Source organism: Sphaerodactylus townsendi, linkage group LG07 (genome assembly GCF_021028975.2).
Source record: "Sphaerodactylus townsendi isolate TG3544 linkage group LG07, MPM_Stown_v2.3, whole genome shotgun sequence".
Classification (NCBI taxonomy): Eukaryota; Metazoa; Chordata; class Lepidosauria; order Squamata; family Sphaerodactylidae; genus Sphaerodactylus; species Sphaerodactylus townsendi.
The window spans coordinates 21,683,745-21,700,851 of NC_059431.1; the positions used below are offsets into that span (position 1 = coordinate 21,683,745).

At 41.3% G+C, this 17,107-nt stretch overlaps 1 protein-coding gene across 3 annotated transcripts in view; it reads left to right on the top strand.

The window, feature by feature from the left end:
* The first annotated feature begins 7,166 nt into the window (after positions 1-7,166).
* The window catches only part of NIPBL (NIPBL cohesin loading factor), a 143,598-nt gene continuing 133,657 nt past the window's right edge, over positions 7,167-17,107 (top strand). Inside the window, exon 1 of one of the 3 annotated variants that reach the window (XM_048504309.1) lies at positions 7,167-7,897. The gene's annotated coding sequence lies outside the window, so the exon portion shown is untranslated. The remainder of the gene's footprint in view (positions 7,898-17,107) is intronic. The other 2 variants (XM_048504308.1, XM_048504310.1) reach the window with 2 other exon arrangements.

Below are 17,107 nucleotides of genomic sequence, written 5' to 3' on the forward strand. Positions count from 1 at the left end.
TGTGCAAACGCTGTGTTATTACTGACCCATGGAGTGATATCACATCACAACATTTACTAGCAGACTTAGTTTACAGGTGGTCTGCCATTGCTTTCCCCAGTCATCTACACTTTTCCTACAGCAAGCTGCGTACTCATTTTACCAACCTCAGAAGGATGGAAGGCTGAGTCAGCCTTGAGCCAGATATCTGAAACCAACTTCCGTTGGGATTGAACTCCAGTCAAGAACAGAGCTTTGACTGTATTATTGCAGTTTACCACTCTGTGCCACAGGGCTCTTTAAGCAGAGCTACACCCTTCTAAATCCAGTGCTGGATTAACCTATAGGCTTGAAGCCTAGGGCCTCAAAATCTAGGGGGCCTCTGGCCAAGGTGTATAATAGTTTTGACACTGACACAGATCTTTCAAGTGCATGCTCTAAACTCATTATGCATTTTTCCCCAGTCACTATGGTATTTAACAATAACACCTTATGTCTTTAATGGAGGCATTGTGAATTGCAGGATTTTGAACACCAGTCAACACCTGGTTGTGGTGGTTTTTCTGGGCTGTAGATCTTGTTCCTAGTGTTTTGCCTGCATCTGTGGCTGGCATCTTCAGAGGTGTATCACAAAGAAAAGTCTGTTTCCCACTGTGTCTAGTGAGAAGGGAAAGTTTAGTGGGGTACATTGTCCATGTCCCAGAGGGTGGGAACCAATCAATAAGTTTGGGTGGAACTTGCTATGCAAAGGTGTGGTTGAGTGCATTGTATTGTGGGTGGGGTTATCAGTCCATTTTTTAAGTACTGGTAGCCAAGCTTTGCTAATTTTCTACACAGGAACCACAAAACGCAGCATTCAGACTCGCATTAAGGAGCACGAAAGACACTGTCAGCTTAACCATCCTGAAAAATCTGCATTTGGAGAACATGTGTTAAACAAAACTGGACATACCATTTTATTTGGAGAAACACTCAGCCTCTAATACTCAGGGAAGGAGTTGAAGTATCTTAGACTGGGTAATAGGAGGCCATTGAAATTCACAAACACTAAGACAACTTCAATAAGAAAGAAGAGACTCTGAAAATTAGCAAAGCTTGGCTACCAATACTTAAAAAATGGACTGATAACCCCACCCACAATACAATGCACTCAACCACACCTTTGCATAGCAAGTTCCACCCACACACTTACTGATTTGTTCTCCACCCTGAGACATGGACAATATGCCCCACTAAACTTTCCCTTCTCACTAGACACACTAGACACACATGCAACCAGACTTTTCTTTGTGATACACCTCTGAAGATGCCAGCCACAGATGCGGGCGAAACATTAGGAACAAGATCTACCAAACCATGGCCATACAGCCTGGAAAACCCACCAGAACCAGTTGAAACTGGTCGTGAAAGCCTTTGATAATACATTTTCCTTATCTTTCCTCAATTTTATTTAAAACAATCTTCCATCTTCCTCTAGTTGTGAGGGTGGGGGATCAGGAGGGGCCTCACAAGTGGAATAGCCTAGGGCCTCTTCATCTTAATTCGGCACTGTCTAACTCTAAATCCATTAAGATTAATGCACTAGATGGGTGTAACTGTTTAGGATTGCATTGTAAATCCTCTGAAATTAAAAAGCTCTGTTCTTACTCTGAGGAGAAACGCATCTTGATATGTGATTCCCACCAACTGCTCAGAGAGGCAGGACCAGCTTTAACAACTTCCTGTCTCCTGAGTGGGAGTCACTGCATGATCTTAGTGAAAGAAGTGGTCAAAACTGAGACTGGCCAGCTGATATCTCTCACACACCTTCAGGGCTAATTATCACCAGCATATGGATAGTTCTGTGGGCCCGCTTTCACGCCAGACCACTTCAGTGCTTTCTCCAGCTATATCAAACTTGCAAAAAGCAACAAATCTCTAATGCTGTACCTGAGCAGAGCATGGTCTGATGGACTAACCCCAACCAACTCAGACAGGGTCAATCCTAGCTCCCCAATTACACCATGCATTTCTTTATGGTCTACCTTTGATCTTCTCTAGTTTTCTAGGCACCTTAAGGGTTGTGGCTGGGTAATTCATATGGTTTGACCACTGATGTGCCTTCACTATGTGCTTCTGGAAAAATCAAGCTGAGCCACTTCTCTTCTGATTAATTATATCAATGCATTCATCATTCATCAATAGACTGCAATCTGGTTTTAATGTGGTTAACAACAACTAAAAACTATGGCTGATTCCGCATGGGCCAAAAACAGCAGTGTGAAAACAGTATAAACCCTTTTACACCGTTTTAAACCCTTTTACACCATTTTCACACTGCTGTTTTTGGCCCATGCGGAATTAGCCTATGGGATTTAACACTCTTGAACAACCCATCTCTATATGGGCCAAATTAGTGCCAGCGTCATTCTAACTTTTTTTTGTCTCTAGATAAAATTGCTAGCTTTCCTGTTTTTGAGCAAAACCAGTTACCTTTGTTCAGGAGCCATTAGTCTCATCAGCAGACAGTAAACAGAGAATCACATTTTGTCTAAAGATTCTCTTATGGAAAAAAGGCTAGATGTGCTAAAGCTTCTCTCTGACATTTTATACATTCTACTTTGGCCAGGAAGGAGCCGTAAAAACAGCAATTCCCAGCTGCAGTCCATTGACCTGCCATGAGTCCTGCGGGGATAGGGCGGGATGCAAATAAAATAATAAATAAATAAATGAACAAACAAACAAATCTGACTACTTCAAGATTTTATTTCATTTTGCTGTATGCCAGACCTTAGAAAATCAACAGAACTGAAAAATCATAATAGGCAAAATTTTCAGCTGTTATTCAGGCCAACTACAGAGAACACATCTTGCTGAACCAGAAACAGCAGAGGTATGCTTTTGGACAAGGAAGTCTTTTATCAACTTTAAAAAGACTCAACAAATAAAACCCTATTCAGCAATCACCTATTTACTTGGACTGTAAATCAAGTCCTTTCCTTTAAAGAGGAAACCATAGTTTAAAAGTCTGGCAAAAATAAAATTTGCACTGTATCTATGGGATCTTGGGCGCTTTGTAAATAACAACTCGGAAATATGATTGGAATTGCAATAAGAATTTTAGACCAGGATTCTAATAGCATGAGCAAATAAATAAGAATGGGCAAACATTTACTTTTCTTTTACTATTACTGGGCAACTTCTGCAATCTTTTCATATACTTCTTGTGAAAGCTGATTGGGCATGTGACTCCCAGGAAGTTCCAGGTTATGGTGGTTCAGCTAGTAATACTTTCATTTACTTTATAGCCCATTTTGTCTCACCAATGAGGACCCAAAGGGATTTACATTACTCTGTCCCATTTTATCTTCACAACAAGCCTGTGAGGTAGATTAGGTTGAATGTGTGTGATTGACTCAAGTCACACAGCAATCTTCATGGAAGACTGGGGATTCAAGCCTGGATCTTCTAGATCAGTGGTGGCGAATCTATGGCACAGGTGCCAGAGGTGGCACTCAGAGCCCTCTCTGTGGGCACATGCAGAGTTGCCCCCCCACACAAACACATCTAGGCTGGTCTGGGCTGCTGGGCTCAATTATTAGCATTAAACCTAAGACCTAGTTTTGGGGAAGCAGTGTAGGTAACCCTATTAAGTGCTGTTAAACCTCACTGATTTTCAAGTGAAGAACTAAAGCTGGGAAGAACTTAACTGGGAGTAAGCTTGGTTGATAGCAATGGGGCTTGTTCTGAGTAAACGCTCCTAGGGTTGTGATTCACCCATTGGAAGAGTAGCACGGTTGCTTCAAAGCAAAGCCACCGACTACCACCAAGCTTACTCCCGAGTAACACATGTCTCGGAGCCAACCGTTTTTTCTAAACTAAAACCTCAGTATTCAGGTTAAATTGCCATGTTGGCACTTTGCGATAAATAAGTGAGTTTTGGGTTGCAATTTGGGCACTCGGTCTTGAAAAGATTCGCCATCACTGTTCTAGATCCTAGTCTAAGCTTCATGTTTCATAAGTAGCTACTCCCACTGGCCAAATAGCTCATCAGTTGTGAGCATATTTACTTGGAAATAACTTCCAAGACCCCTAATTGTATTTACTGTACTTACTTCCACACCAACATGCTCAGAATTGGGCCGCTTGTTCCAACAGGCATAAAATGGAAGTCTTAAGTTCTTGTAAAGCTATGTTTTTAATCTTCAAAAAGTATTAATGAATCTTCCTTGTTATTTTTCAACTACAACATGTAAACATTACAAAGTAAGAAAAAGAAAACCAATTTTATAAATTGCATGAATACTGGTTTTGTTGTATCCACCTAAAGTATTAGGATAACGAAAACACATTTACTGAGGGCAATAATGGACTGCCCTTAGTTTATACAAATGCAAATTAATCACCTTCAGCTCTAAAATGTAGAATTCATTCCACTCTGAAAGGTAGTCACTTGCCTATGCGTGAGGCAAGTAAAGCAAGTCTGTGATGACTGCATTTCCATTCCAAAACCCTGATTATCAGATACACAATTGTGCATAGATTAGTCAGCCCCAATTTGCCACAGTTGGTGCTTAAGAAAAACCTAAATGTGTTTTACTTGTTACAATTGTATTCAAGGAGCTGAGTGCAGCCTGAGAATAACTTTGTGAGGGTTGGTTTGGCTGTGATAACTTACCCAAGGGCTGCCTCCATTTGCAGTCTTTTTTTTTGTATTGTAGTATACTTTTCACATCTTAGGGCAACAGTAATTTAAATGGTAAACATTTTATAATGCAATGCATTATATAAAAATTATAAAATGAGTAATACATTGTAGTGCAACAAGCATACCAGCAGTTATTCTACATTATTCACGGACACAGTATGAACAAAACAGACAACTTTGTAAATGAGCTGCGCTATGACAGTCATTGATCTGACGCCCAGAATTAGTTAAGGTGTCTATCTATGGTGCGAGTGGTGATTTCTGTATTCTCTGCATTTCATCATGTTAACAAAAAGATACTTCTGCATTTGAATATGATGCAGATTGGGTAAAATGAGGAAATTACATTCATTTCCCTACTCCGAAGTAGCTCAAATTGAAATAAGAGTTTTCTGGACTTTTTGTGTTTTTCCACAGGAGGGCACAATTTGGCTCTTTACATTTATACTTGCCTTGAACAATTTACACACGCACACAAATTCCCGACTATACAAAATATATCTAAGCAACTTTTAGATTGGTCAAAGATACCAGAGGAAATTTTAGTTAGTAGATTGCAGTCTCATAAAACATGAAGCCGTTTAAATAAAAAATACTTTATTTCACATCCTTCTTATGTGTTTTGATAGTTCTGTTTGAATTGCAGAAGAGCATGCTGGGTGGTGTCAAGTGTCCTAGAACGTGATCTAAAAGTCTTTGGAATACTAAAACGATCAAAGTCAATACACTGACATTTTATATATTAAATTTATATATAATCAACAAATCAAAGTGAACATTAATTCAAGCTTTTTGCAACAATTTTAAACTATCAGTAATCATGCTGCTATTTGCCCAGTTTTTCTCAAAATACATTTTATAGCAATTTTACATATGACAAACATGCTGCTTTAAAAAACCAGGATGCAAACATGGAGTCAGAAATATAGAACAGTTGACTACACTTAGGCAATGGAGTAAATATAGTCTCTCTAAGTTTCCATTCAAATGCCAACAGCTTGCAAATAGTGTCATTGACTTGGTGTCAAATATTTGACCTTAGAAAGTCTATCTATTTGACCTTAGAAAGTCTTTTAAAAAGTGAGAATAACCTACATATTAAACAAAGTGTTTGTCACTCTTTTATTAACAGGGTCATCTTCAAGATGAAGGTGACAAGTATATTTTGACCCCACAGGAATTATGCTAGTCATGACTATGTCCCAGCCAAACCAGCTCCAGCCAGATTACTTTCTTTAGAGTGCTCAAAACAATCTAATGCATATTGCTGTGAAAACAAGTTAATCTAGCTTCAAAAGGGCATTCTCAGATAAATCCACAGGTTTGCAACCTTAGCCTTGTGGCTGGATTGAGTGAAGCGCTTTATGCAGGAATACCTTCTGAGATTAAAAGAGTTGCCATTAGCACTGAATTCTGCAATTTGATTAAAATCAGTTCCATCCAGTGACTGATGTAAATAACAACAATTCTGCTGTACACATGGTAAATCTAACCACACACACTCTTTGTGGAATCAAATTATCAATGGTTAGCTACTTTTGGTCCAGGCTAGTAGATTTTAGTGGAAAAGTCTGTTAGACTATTTGAGGAAACCTGCCAACCACCACATCAGTTTCTCAGTTAACCAGCCTTTACCTCAACATCCGATCCCTTCCCTGTCTACTACTTCGAAAGATATCCAATTTTAAAAAGGCACCACTCTCTGAAAACTGCTCAGCCCAGAATTTTCAGCACCAATCTCTTCGGATTCAACACCATCCTTAGGAGCACCACCTTATAAGAAAAATACACAAACAAGCAGCCACACGGTGTTTAACAATAACACAACACCAAGTGTCAGCAGGATCAAGCTTAAAGTATCCCTCCAGGTAGAAAAATGGGCTTGATTTCTTAAGAAGACTTAATTTCTCCTCCTTGGAACCTCTCACTGTCTTCAATATGCAATTCTGGAATATGCAATTCTATCTTCGATATGAAATTCTGGAACATGCAATTCTATTTTCAATATGCAATTCTGAAACATGCAATTCTATCTTCAATATGCAATTCTGGAACATGCAATTCTGCCTTCAAAATGCCATTCTGTTGGGAGAGAGAGAAGAGTACAAGTATTTTGAAAAGAGAAAAGCTTCTGAGAAGGTCATTGCGCGTCTTGACAGTCGGCGGGCTTTTCCTCCCTTAATCCTTACAACGCTCCGCTCTTCAAAACTCCAGGTTATCTAAAATCCGAAGGAACGAGGAACAAACATGACAAACTGTGGGACCGAAACTGGACGACCCAGCGAAGCGGCGACTGGAAGGGAAGCGTCGCTCCCAGGCTGAGGCAGCCGGCCGCCAGGCAAGAAGGGGAGGAAAGGAAGGCTCGCTAGCGAAAGGCTGAGGCAGCCGCCCCAGCAGGCGCAGGCAGAGAAAGGAGAGGCTGTTGGCGTTTGGCGCCGGTGGAGGGAGTCGTTCCCACAGCTGCACTTCCGGTCGGCATTTTGTTCTGTGAGGGAGCGAGAGCGACACTCCACATTCACGCAGGCTTCGCCCCCCCTCCCTCCCCGCCCGGTCCCTCTCCGCTCTTTTTCGTCGTCGTCGTCGTCGCCGCCGCCGCCGCCTTCCTCCCCTCCCCTCCTCCGTCCCTCCGTCGCCCGAGCTATCCCCGCCCCGCCCGGGCCGCGTCCACAGAGGAGGCGGAGAAGGAGGCGGTGACGGGCCGAGAAGGAACAAGCCGCCGTCGAGGAGACCCCCCTCCCTCCCCTCGCAGCCCCGCCAGCACCGCCGCCGTCCTCCTCCTCCTCCTCCTCCTCCGCTCCCTTTCCTCCCTCCCCTCGTTGGCCGCTCGCTCGCTCGCTCGCTCGCTCGGTGCGTGAGGTGTTTATCGGATCCGGTTCGGCCCGGCCTGCGCGTGGATGTGGCTGCGAATCAGGCGAGAAGGGCGACGACGGCGGCCAGGCGGAGGAGAGAAGCAGCGGCCGCTGACTAGAGGGAATCGTTCTCTCGCTCTCCGCCCCCCCTCTACATGTCCGCTGCACTGAGGAGGAGGCGGAAGAGGAGCCAGCCCCCCTCCCGGCCCGGATTATTGTTGTTATATTACCTCCCCTCCTCCTCTCGCTCCGCGGCGGCCCAGCGGCGGATCCTCTGAGGAGGGAGGGGGGCGGATTTTTTTCCCCCTCCCGCTCCGATCCCCCCCCCGACTGCCCCCCCCCCGGCTCTCCTCGCTCGGATTCAGACGGCGTTTGGGATCAGGTAAAATAAAATCGTACCCCCCACCCGGTCGTCCTCCCCCCTTCCTGGCGAGGAAAAGCGAGCGAGGCTTCGCGCTGGGCCTGCTCTGAGGCGAGGCGGCCCAGTCAGGGATTAGCCTTTTCGACGGGCTCGTGCGAGGGGGGGGGGAGGAATAATGAGGGAGGAGGGAGGGACGGGCGGCGCGCGCGGGGGGGGGTGTTTGTTTCTCGTCCCTCTCCCCCCCTCTCGGGGTTTGGCGGAGGAGGGGGGAGAGAGGATGGTTCCTCCCGAGCTCGCCGGAGACGCTCAGGCCCGGAGGAGGGCGCAGGCCCAGCGGCCGGCGCTTCCACTCCAGCTCGGGGATTAGAGAGGCGGAGCGGCTTCTCGGTGACAGGCCTCGGCGCCCGCGAGCGAGCGAGTCGGAGCGGGAGGAGGGAACAATACAGTTCAAGCAGCGGCTGGGCCTCGAACCTGGGCCGTATTTACAACTTCGCCGTGGGGAGAGAGGCTGGGAAGAGGAGGGGGAGGTCCCAGCCTCCCAGATCTGGCGGGGGATGAGAGAGAAAGAGTTGGGTTGTATAGAAGTACATTATAGGTACACTTTGGTGTGTATAATCAGCAGGCTGCATCTTTTAAAATCTTTCCTTGCACAACCTCAGCTTCCAGATGAGCGAATGTATATATTGCTGGGAAGGCTCGCTTTTGGGGGAATAGAGATCTCTTTGAATCGGGTCCATTGGTTAGAAGAAAAGCACTGGTTCTTACTGATTGACAGGGACTTGGAACACCTGCACAACTAGTAAACATGTCTAAAGGTTGGCTGTGTACCACCATTATCTTCCCGTAGAGGAGAAAGATACATATGAAGCAATTATGTCACACGATGGCCCAGAATGTTTATACTTACTAACAATTTACTGAGGAACAGGAAGGGGTAGTGTCAGCAGTTTGACATTTGAAAGGAGAAAATGAAAGCTGGGATTTCTTTTCTGAAATTGTGGTGTTTAAAGTTGCAATCTTGGATCCGGTGCAGGAGTAAGACCTAGTAAAATCGAAGGTTCAAGTAGGAAACGTGGTTAGGGTCAGACTGAGAATCGGTAAAAATTGAACGGAATTTGACTTTCATATCCATATTTCCTGTAGAAGTGGATGAGTTTAAAATCTAGGAAGCATTGGTGGTCCGTGCTATTTGTGTACTTGTGTGATATTTTTACAAATCAAATGAAATTCATTAATCTTTAAGAATTGTTAATGGAACTTAATTTTTTTAAAGCATGTATCGGGTCTTAGAGTTAGTAAATGTTTCATTCTCTAATAAACCAGTAACTGTGAAAAGCAATGCTATTCAGACGAGTCCATATAACTAGTTACCAGCCATGTCTCCCATAGAAATATTTCATCATGCATAGCCATCTTTATGATGATGTAGTTCAGGAAGGAAGCTGCTCCTGTTTCGCAGATCTCACCAGCAAAGTAACTTTTTGTTGTTGTTCCAGTTCTTATTGCTATTCAGAAAGTACTATTCTGCCTTTGTGGCCCCTGATATGTGTTTTAAAGGGTCAAGTTAATATAGCTGTCATGTAGAAGGCGTGTTTTAATGCTGTAAATCCGTGTAGTAGTCAGTAGCGTGTCCGTGATTTGTATTGGTCAGGCAGCAGTTTGAATTTTAAAAAGCCTGAAGATCCTGCTGAGCCCCAAACCCGGCCTCTCTCCCTCCCACTAATCTGCCATTCCTGTCTTTGTGCTGCCTGGGCCTGTTAGACACTGTTTGCACCAGGGCCTCAGGCCTATGTGCAAGGGAGAGGAACCATTTTCAGTTTGAAAAAGCAGCTTTTATTTTTTGTTGTTGAACTTTGTGAAATACAGCTTGAACCAGGAGTAGTTCTAATTGGGCCTCGGTGTACATAACTAAATTTTCGTATCCCTTTAAAGCTGTGGTGTTAAAGCCAGTTGTAGCTCTGGTTTACAGGAAAGAAAGGACTGTGCCGAAAATAGTTGTACTTGAGTGTTTTTCATTGTCAGAAAACGACACAAGAGCTGATGATTCTTTTGTTGTTGAATTTATGCAAGCATGGGTTGCTTAAACACCAGTGAGGTTGTTCATGGTCATATTCTGTGTACATTTTCAGTACGTTATTTATTTTAATCCCAGATTTGATTAAGAACTAATTTCCTGGTTTGTATTCTCTTTAGTGCTCTTATCTACATTTTTAATGTTGGCCATTTTATACATATGTTATACATACATGGAAAATTCTGCACCTTAAATCCTACTTTTTCCTAATTGTACATTGTGATCTTGTTTAGTAATTTTTTTAAATACCTGTTAAGATAGTTGTATCAGTGTCATTTTTAATATCAACCTGTGTGTTTGTGTGTGTGTGTGTGTGGGGGGGTTGTTGTTAAGGAGTTACTGGTAGATCTCAATATACTGCTTAAGGCCAATACACAATGATTTTGTTTTCCTTCTGTTGTTTTACATATATTTGGGCTTTAAGTTTAGTGACTCTTGAACATCAACATCCTATAGAAAAAGGAAGCTGAATGTAAGAGGGTATGTTAACGAAGTACAATAAAACTTTTCTAATATTGCAGTTCTGGTTATTATTAGATTGAAACTGATTCCCTCATATTGAGATTAATGGGAATAATATGGTCTGAAGTATTTAGGTTGTAGATTGGATTTGGTAAGCACTGTGTTTTTTATTTGAAAGGGAGAGCCCCCCCCCCCCCCGATTTCTGTAGGCATTTGGGAATAGTGAATGAGTGGTGCTTTTACAAATAGTTAAGTGTAGGAAAATATTTTAAATGGACAAATCATGGTTTTCCCTACATTTGATGTAAAACCTAAAACAGTTTAAAAAGTAATGGAGTTTAAGGTATCTGTTTAGCCAGCATGTTGAACTACCATTTAATTATTTTAATTTAAGAAAATGAAAGTTCACAAAGTGGGCTAAAAGTGGTAGTGCTTAACCACAATCACACACATTCTGTAGCACTTCATTTATTTTAGTGAGGTAGGCCATGGTATACATTAATGGTATAAAGTAAGTGTGGAGTTGGGGTCCCTACATGCAATCAATCTAGGTCAAGGACAATGCCCCTTTCATGTATCTGGTACCTAGGACAAAACTTCTCTAAATAGGACCACTAGCACTGCTGCTTCATAAACATTGACAGTACTAGTTATTGCAGAGGATGATAGAATTAACTTCGAATGGGATAAACAATTTAAGCCCTTTAACGTACTGTAGTGTTTTGATATTCATCAGTTAACACCATACTTGATAATGCAGAATTCTTGGTGTTTATTATTTATATTGCAGTTTGTTTAATGAAACCCATGAAAGGTGAACAAAATTAGTGAAAGTGATCAGTATGTTCTTTAAAAGAGTGAATTAAAGATTTTTAGCTGGATAAGTCTTTTGCAGATTAGTGAATGTCCAGAAAGCGCGGGGCGTGGTCTGTAATCCTAAACATGTTATTTACAAATAAGTTCAATTGGAATTCAAATGACTTCTCTGTGTTTAGGTAAAGATTGGAATTCTCCATTGCATGATACTTCTTACATATACATGTAGTAGCATTGGGCAAGGCTGAAAAAATCCCATGTGGCTTGTGCCTAGGAATTTGAAGTATTTGTTCACCCTAGCAGAACTCTGGTGCTTAAAATTTTTATGTTGGCTGCTGAACATTTACTGTTCAGAATAATAGTAATTCTGCTGTGACTTTTCACTGTTATTTGTTTGAGTGTACTACTACAAAATACTAGGTTTTTAATCAACTCTGAAAAATAACTAATTTAAAAAATTACTAGCCCACATGCCTATGAAGTATTTATGGCAAACTGATGCCTTAAGAGCAGATTTTTGTGTTATAGAAGGAGAAGAGTTTGGATTTATACCCTGATTTTTTCAACCATAAGATGTCACAAGGTGGCTTACAAATGCTTTTTCCCTTCCTCTCCCCACAACAGACACCCTGTGAGGTGAGGTAGGTGGGGCTCAGAGAATTCTGAGATAACTGTGACTGGCCCAAGGTCACCCAGCAGGTTTCTTGTGGAGGAACAGGGAAAACAAGCCCAGGTTCACCAGATAAGACTCTGCCACTTATGTGGAAGAGCGAAAATTAAACCCAGTTCTCCAGGTTAGAGTCTACTTGGTCTTAACCACTATACCACACTGGCCATAAAGCTTCCCTTCCTGATCACGGAATCTTTGTGTTTTATTTATTTTATCTGTGTGTTTTATTTATATATGTGTATGTATATACATTTAAAATTCCTTAGTCAACCTAAATTCTAAAGGATCAGGTTCCTTTCTGCATTAAATTATCGTGAAAGTTCAGTTCACTTTTTAATGTTGTCTCTTATAAATGCTACTAATTTTCTTGTTCAGACCAAATCAGAATTTAACCTGGCGATATGATCAGCTGTGTGTGTATGAAGTGCTGTTCAAATCATTTATGACTCATGGCGATCCTATGAATCATGTCCTGTCGTAAACTGCCTTGTTCAGGTCTTGCCAACTGAAGGCTGTGGCTTCCTTTATACAGTCAATTCGTCTCATGTTGCCTTCAACTTTTCCCAGCATTATTGTCTTTTCCAGTGACCCTGGTCTTTTCATAATGGGACCAAAGTATGATAGCCTCAGTTCAGTAATTTTATGACCAGCTTCCAAAGAGTAATTGCCTCTATATTTTCTGTCTTGTAACACAAAGAGCCAGTATGACATTAAATACTTCAGAAAGAGGAAGCATCCTGTAGATGCAATCTCTGTTGTATGGCTCTGTGTTTAACACAAGGCTAGGCATCTTTTTCTTCCTTCTAGTAATAAGGAATCTAACTATTGAGATTGGCTACAGAAGATGCGGTCATTGGCCTTTTATGGCAGAGTTTGCCCCCAGGTGTTTCCTTGAGCAACACTTGGCATCAGGTTAGTTGATAATTGCATGACTGCCATAAATACTTGTGAGAATTGTGGTACAGTTTTAGGTGATGGATGTGTGAGTAAATAGTAGACTGGACTTACAAATGGCTACTTACTTGTGGTTAGTAGTTGCCCTGACCTGAATGGCATACTAACCGAGCGCATTGTGGAAGCCCAATGCTCTTTCTTTGCATTCTGGACCAAGAAGGTACAGAAAACTTCACTGCAGTGACCTGGTTTTGTTGGGTTGAAACCCACAGTAGTTGCTGATCTGTAAGACCGCAGGAGGTGAAGTTGCTGAAAACTTTTCCATAGCAAATACTGATGTATGGAAAAATGAACCCCAACTTCTGTGTCTGTGCTGATTTTGTGGCGTGAAAGTAAAAACTGCTGCTAGGTAGGAAGTAGTTGATGTCAATTTGTACGTGTTTTGCTGTGGCATGCTGAGTTCCTCTGAGGAAAAATGCAGCCTTAAAATAAAAGCCCAAATGAATAAATAAAATCCATCCTAGTAGATCATTTGGCCAGCCACTGTGAAACATTTTGTAGGTTCTTTGCTGATAAAATCTCTCTTATCTGGACTGATCACTAAATTCAATACAGAACTTATGCTAGTGGTATCAGGAGCATCCTCTTTATCAGAATTATGGGCATAGCAATAGATTTGGATTTCTCTTCCTGACCGAAGTGGACAGGGTTTTTGGAATTATTAATGTCACCACCTGCAATAAAGATTCGTGTCCTTTTGGGCTACTTAATTTCTTTCTGAGAAATGTAGGATGATTCCTGCATTATTGATAGAGGGAAATTTGCTTAAATGTTTTCAGGGAGGCCACTGTTAAAGAAGGTCCTCCCCTGACCAAGTAGTAGACTAATTTTAAGCCACCTATTTTTGGGGTAAGATGACCAAGTGGTTTCCAGAATGTCTCTAGGTATACTGGAATTGTACCTCTGCTCTTGACTGTGTTAATTTTGGTGGAAGGCATGCTTATGGAACAAGAAAGTTTGGTCATGCTCCTGAGTAATTATGGGCAAAAGGAGAAGTGTTTTTCTCATTGCCTAGCTGTGAGGTCTATCTGCATTTTTTGGTATGCTACATATCAACTGGAAAAGCATTTGAGTTTCAGTACTGTTGTTAGTTTCGGGTCTCTTCTTCACTCTCCCTTATTTTTTTTAACACACACATGATGCTGGTCATTCGACATTCAGAGTTAATGGGTCAGTGTGCATTTGACAGACACCCAGCTTGGGTTTTTGTTAATGAAGCCTCAAGATGTGATTGTTTCTGTCGTAAACTACATAAATTCTCTACTCAGATGAATTGGAGAGTACAAGCTTTAGTCAGACACAGTTGCGATGATGCTGATTGGTAGAATTGATATGTTCATGGGATGAGGGATGATTTGTTTACTCTTGATAGTTAGCTATCATTATCTAATCATATAAAAATGGTTGTTTTAGAACTTGCCCCGTTTCTTGAAAACAAGTTGGAGTTGTAGCAAAGAATGATTTCTTCTGGTTATATATTATTCAGAAGTTATCATGTCTTTCAACATGGGTGGTCCAGGCTAGATCATCAGATCTTGGAAACTGAGTGTTGGTCCTAATTAGTACTTGAATGTGTGACTACTCAGATACGAGGGTTGCCATGTAGAGACAGGCAAAGGCAAACCTCCTCTGTTGGTTTCTTACCTTGAAAACTGTCTGAGGTCACCATAAGTGAACTGCACCACCATTGTGTCTTCTAGATTCAGCAAGGCAACCTGTGCAGGTTCATGCTAAAGTCCTGTGCCAGATTAAACCTTCTTATACTGTTTTTTACCTAAAAATGACAGAGGTTTGTAAATTAATTTCCTGGACTGTCTTTGCTTTAAAATTCTCCATTTGGGTCCTAGTGCGTGTCCTGTCCCCAAGGTACTAGGACCCAAGCAGAGCAGTCTAGAACAAAGAAGGTCCAGGAAATGCAGATTAATCCTCAAATCTCCTGTCATCTTTTGGTGAGAAAGAGTGTAGCAAGTTCTTTTGTTTGCCTTTTCAATCAGGGGGTAGTACTTTTGGCAACAAGAAGGAATCAAGGTTTTTCTGTTGCCACTTGTCTTTTATGGAACCGTCTTTCGAAGGAGATTCATAAAGCCTTGAAGGTAATAGGGAAGGCCTGCAAAACAAGACTTTTTGCTAATGGTTAATTTTTTACTTCATCAAGCGGATGGACATTTCTTTGCCTTCTATTTGATTTGGACAAAGTTAGTGTTTTTGGACACATCTTTTGTAATTTGTTACTAAAGTGTTGCAGTTTTTAATATATTGACTATTTTAGTAGATGAGTACTGTAACCTACCTTGGGAACAAATTGAAAATGTGTGGTATACCATTTTTCAAAATAAATCACCATACAGCTGTCTTTCGAGAATGCTGCTATTCATTGCTGTTTACTACATGATAGCTGTTTCATAACCACCAGAACGGTTTCTTGTGGTAGTGCTGGTAATGTAAGTGTTGTGTGAAAGCTCTCAACACAGTAGTGGAGATTATTGACTGTGGTAAGGAAGCTTGGGTATTGGAGTAGGATGTAGACGACCCAGGTTTGAATTCAACATTGCCATGGAACCTTACTGTGAGACCATAGTCTGCGAGCGACTGAGCCAAGCTACCTCACATGGTGGTTGTTACATGAATATCTTAAGACAATTCAGATATTTTTTAAAAAATCTAACAAAAAATTAGTTTAGTTGCTGTTTACTTAGATACATAGTTGCCATTTGGATTTTGTTCAATCCTAAGACTAAAGAATCACACTAAAGAATTTCCTAGTAAGTTGTTTCTACAACTTTGAACCACTTCAGATACACAATAGAATATCAATTTTGAACTGTTTGTTGGCCCAAAAGCTGTTCCTCTAAGAAATTTTTAGATGGGGGGGGGGATGTTCTGGATAAGCATCTAATTCATTCAGTGGGGGGCTACAGTTGGACAGGAAGGCTGAAATACTTGTCTGTGTCTATGCCAATAAAGGCTTGCTTGCTTACTTGTCTGTGAATAAAATTGTCTAGGTGTATAAAGATAACCTTTGGATCCGGTGTATCCCACAGAGTTCTATCAGTCATACTTAATTGTCTGAGATGACAACATGAATTTATGTTGTGAAGATGCTCTTTCTGTGATTATTTGCACATGAGGAGTAGCAGCACACTTTTAGGTATTAGGTACATTTCAGGTCTCCTTTTTTCCCTCTTCTGTGTCCTAATGTTTTCACTTAATTTTTTTAAAAAAACTAAGTTTATTAAGATAACTGAGACTGGCTTTACTTTGACCAAGCATTACTTGCTTTATGGACTTCACTGTCTTTAAAATGATTATATATAATAATGGGATATTGGTTAAAAATTGGTCCGGTCAACTAATTACTTTCAAATTAGCTAATATACTAGTTTCATGCTAACTTTGTCCTTGTCTGTGAGAAGCAGTTTGTATGTGAGATTACGGTAAATGAAATACATCTGCTACCCATCTTGGAGCCTTCTCTTCCTTTCTTCTTTGATAGCTTTTCTTCCTTTGGTAAAAACAGTTTGACTTTATTGGGAGAAAAGGTAGTAAACTGGTGGTGGGTTTAATGTGGCTTCCTGGTTCTAGCACATCACAGTCACTGCGTGGAGCAGCTGCCATATGAGAGTCTGCCTAAAAGCACTCTGTGACGGCTGTAGCATAAGAATTAACTGTGAATAGCAAAGCCTTGATTGATTGACATGCAGCCTGATCCTGCGCATGCTTATTTTGAAGCAGCTCCCATGAAGTTCACTCTGTGTAGACCTGGAGCTTGAGTCTGGGATGATGAGTGCGCTCACACAGAACAATGCCAACCTACTACCTAGCAACACTTCTTGTTTCCTTTCAACCTGCATCTTTATTGCAGTTCCATCAGATTGCAGAGGAGCTGAATAACTTGGGAACCTTTCAAGCGGCTTTGTCTGGGGGGGAGGGGGGAATCTGTTGGGCCACAAATAATTTATATGGTAGTTGGAGTTGTCCAAAGAACATATGTACGCTCCTTATAATAGCACAATACTATGGTAATCAGAATTTATATCCCAGTTTTGAAGACCAAGTTGAGCTTTGAGAATGAGAGAATGAATGGCTTTTCTGAGACAATCTGATACGTTCACAGTTAAAAACCAAAGGGTTGAGCAAAGCTGAGGAGGTGGCCAATGCAGTATGCCAGAGGAAATGGGAATACTGGCTTGCAGTAAAACAGTTTGTAAAATTATTATTTTTAATGATTTAAAAATAATTTTTGCAAGAAATCAAG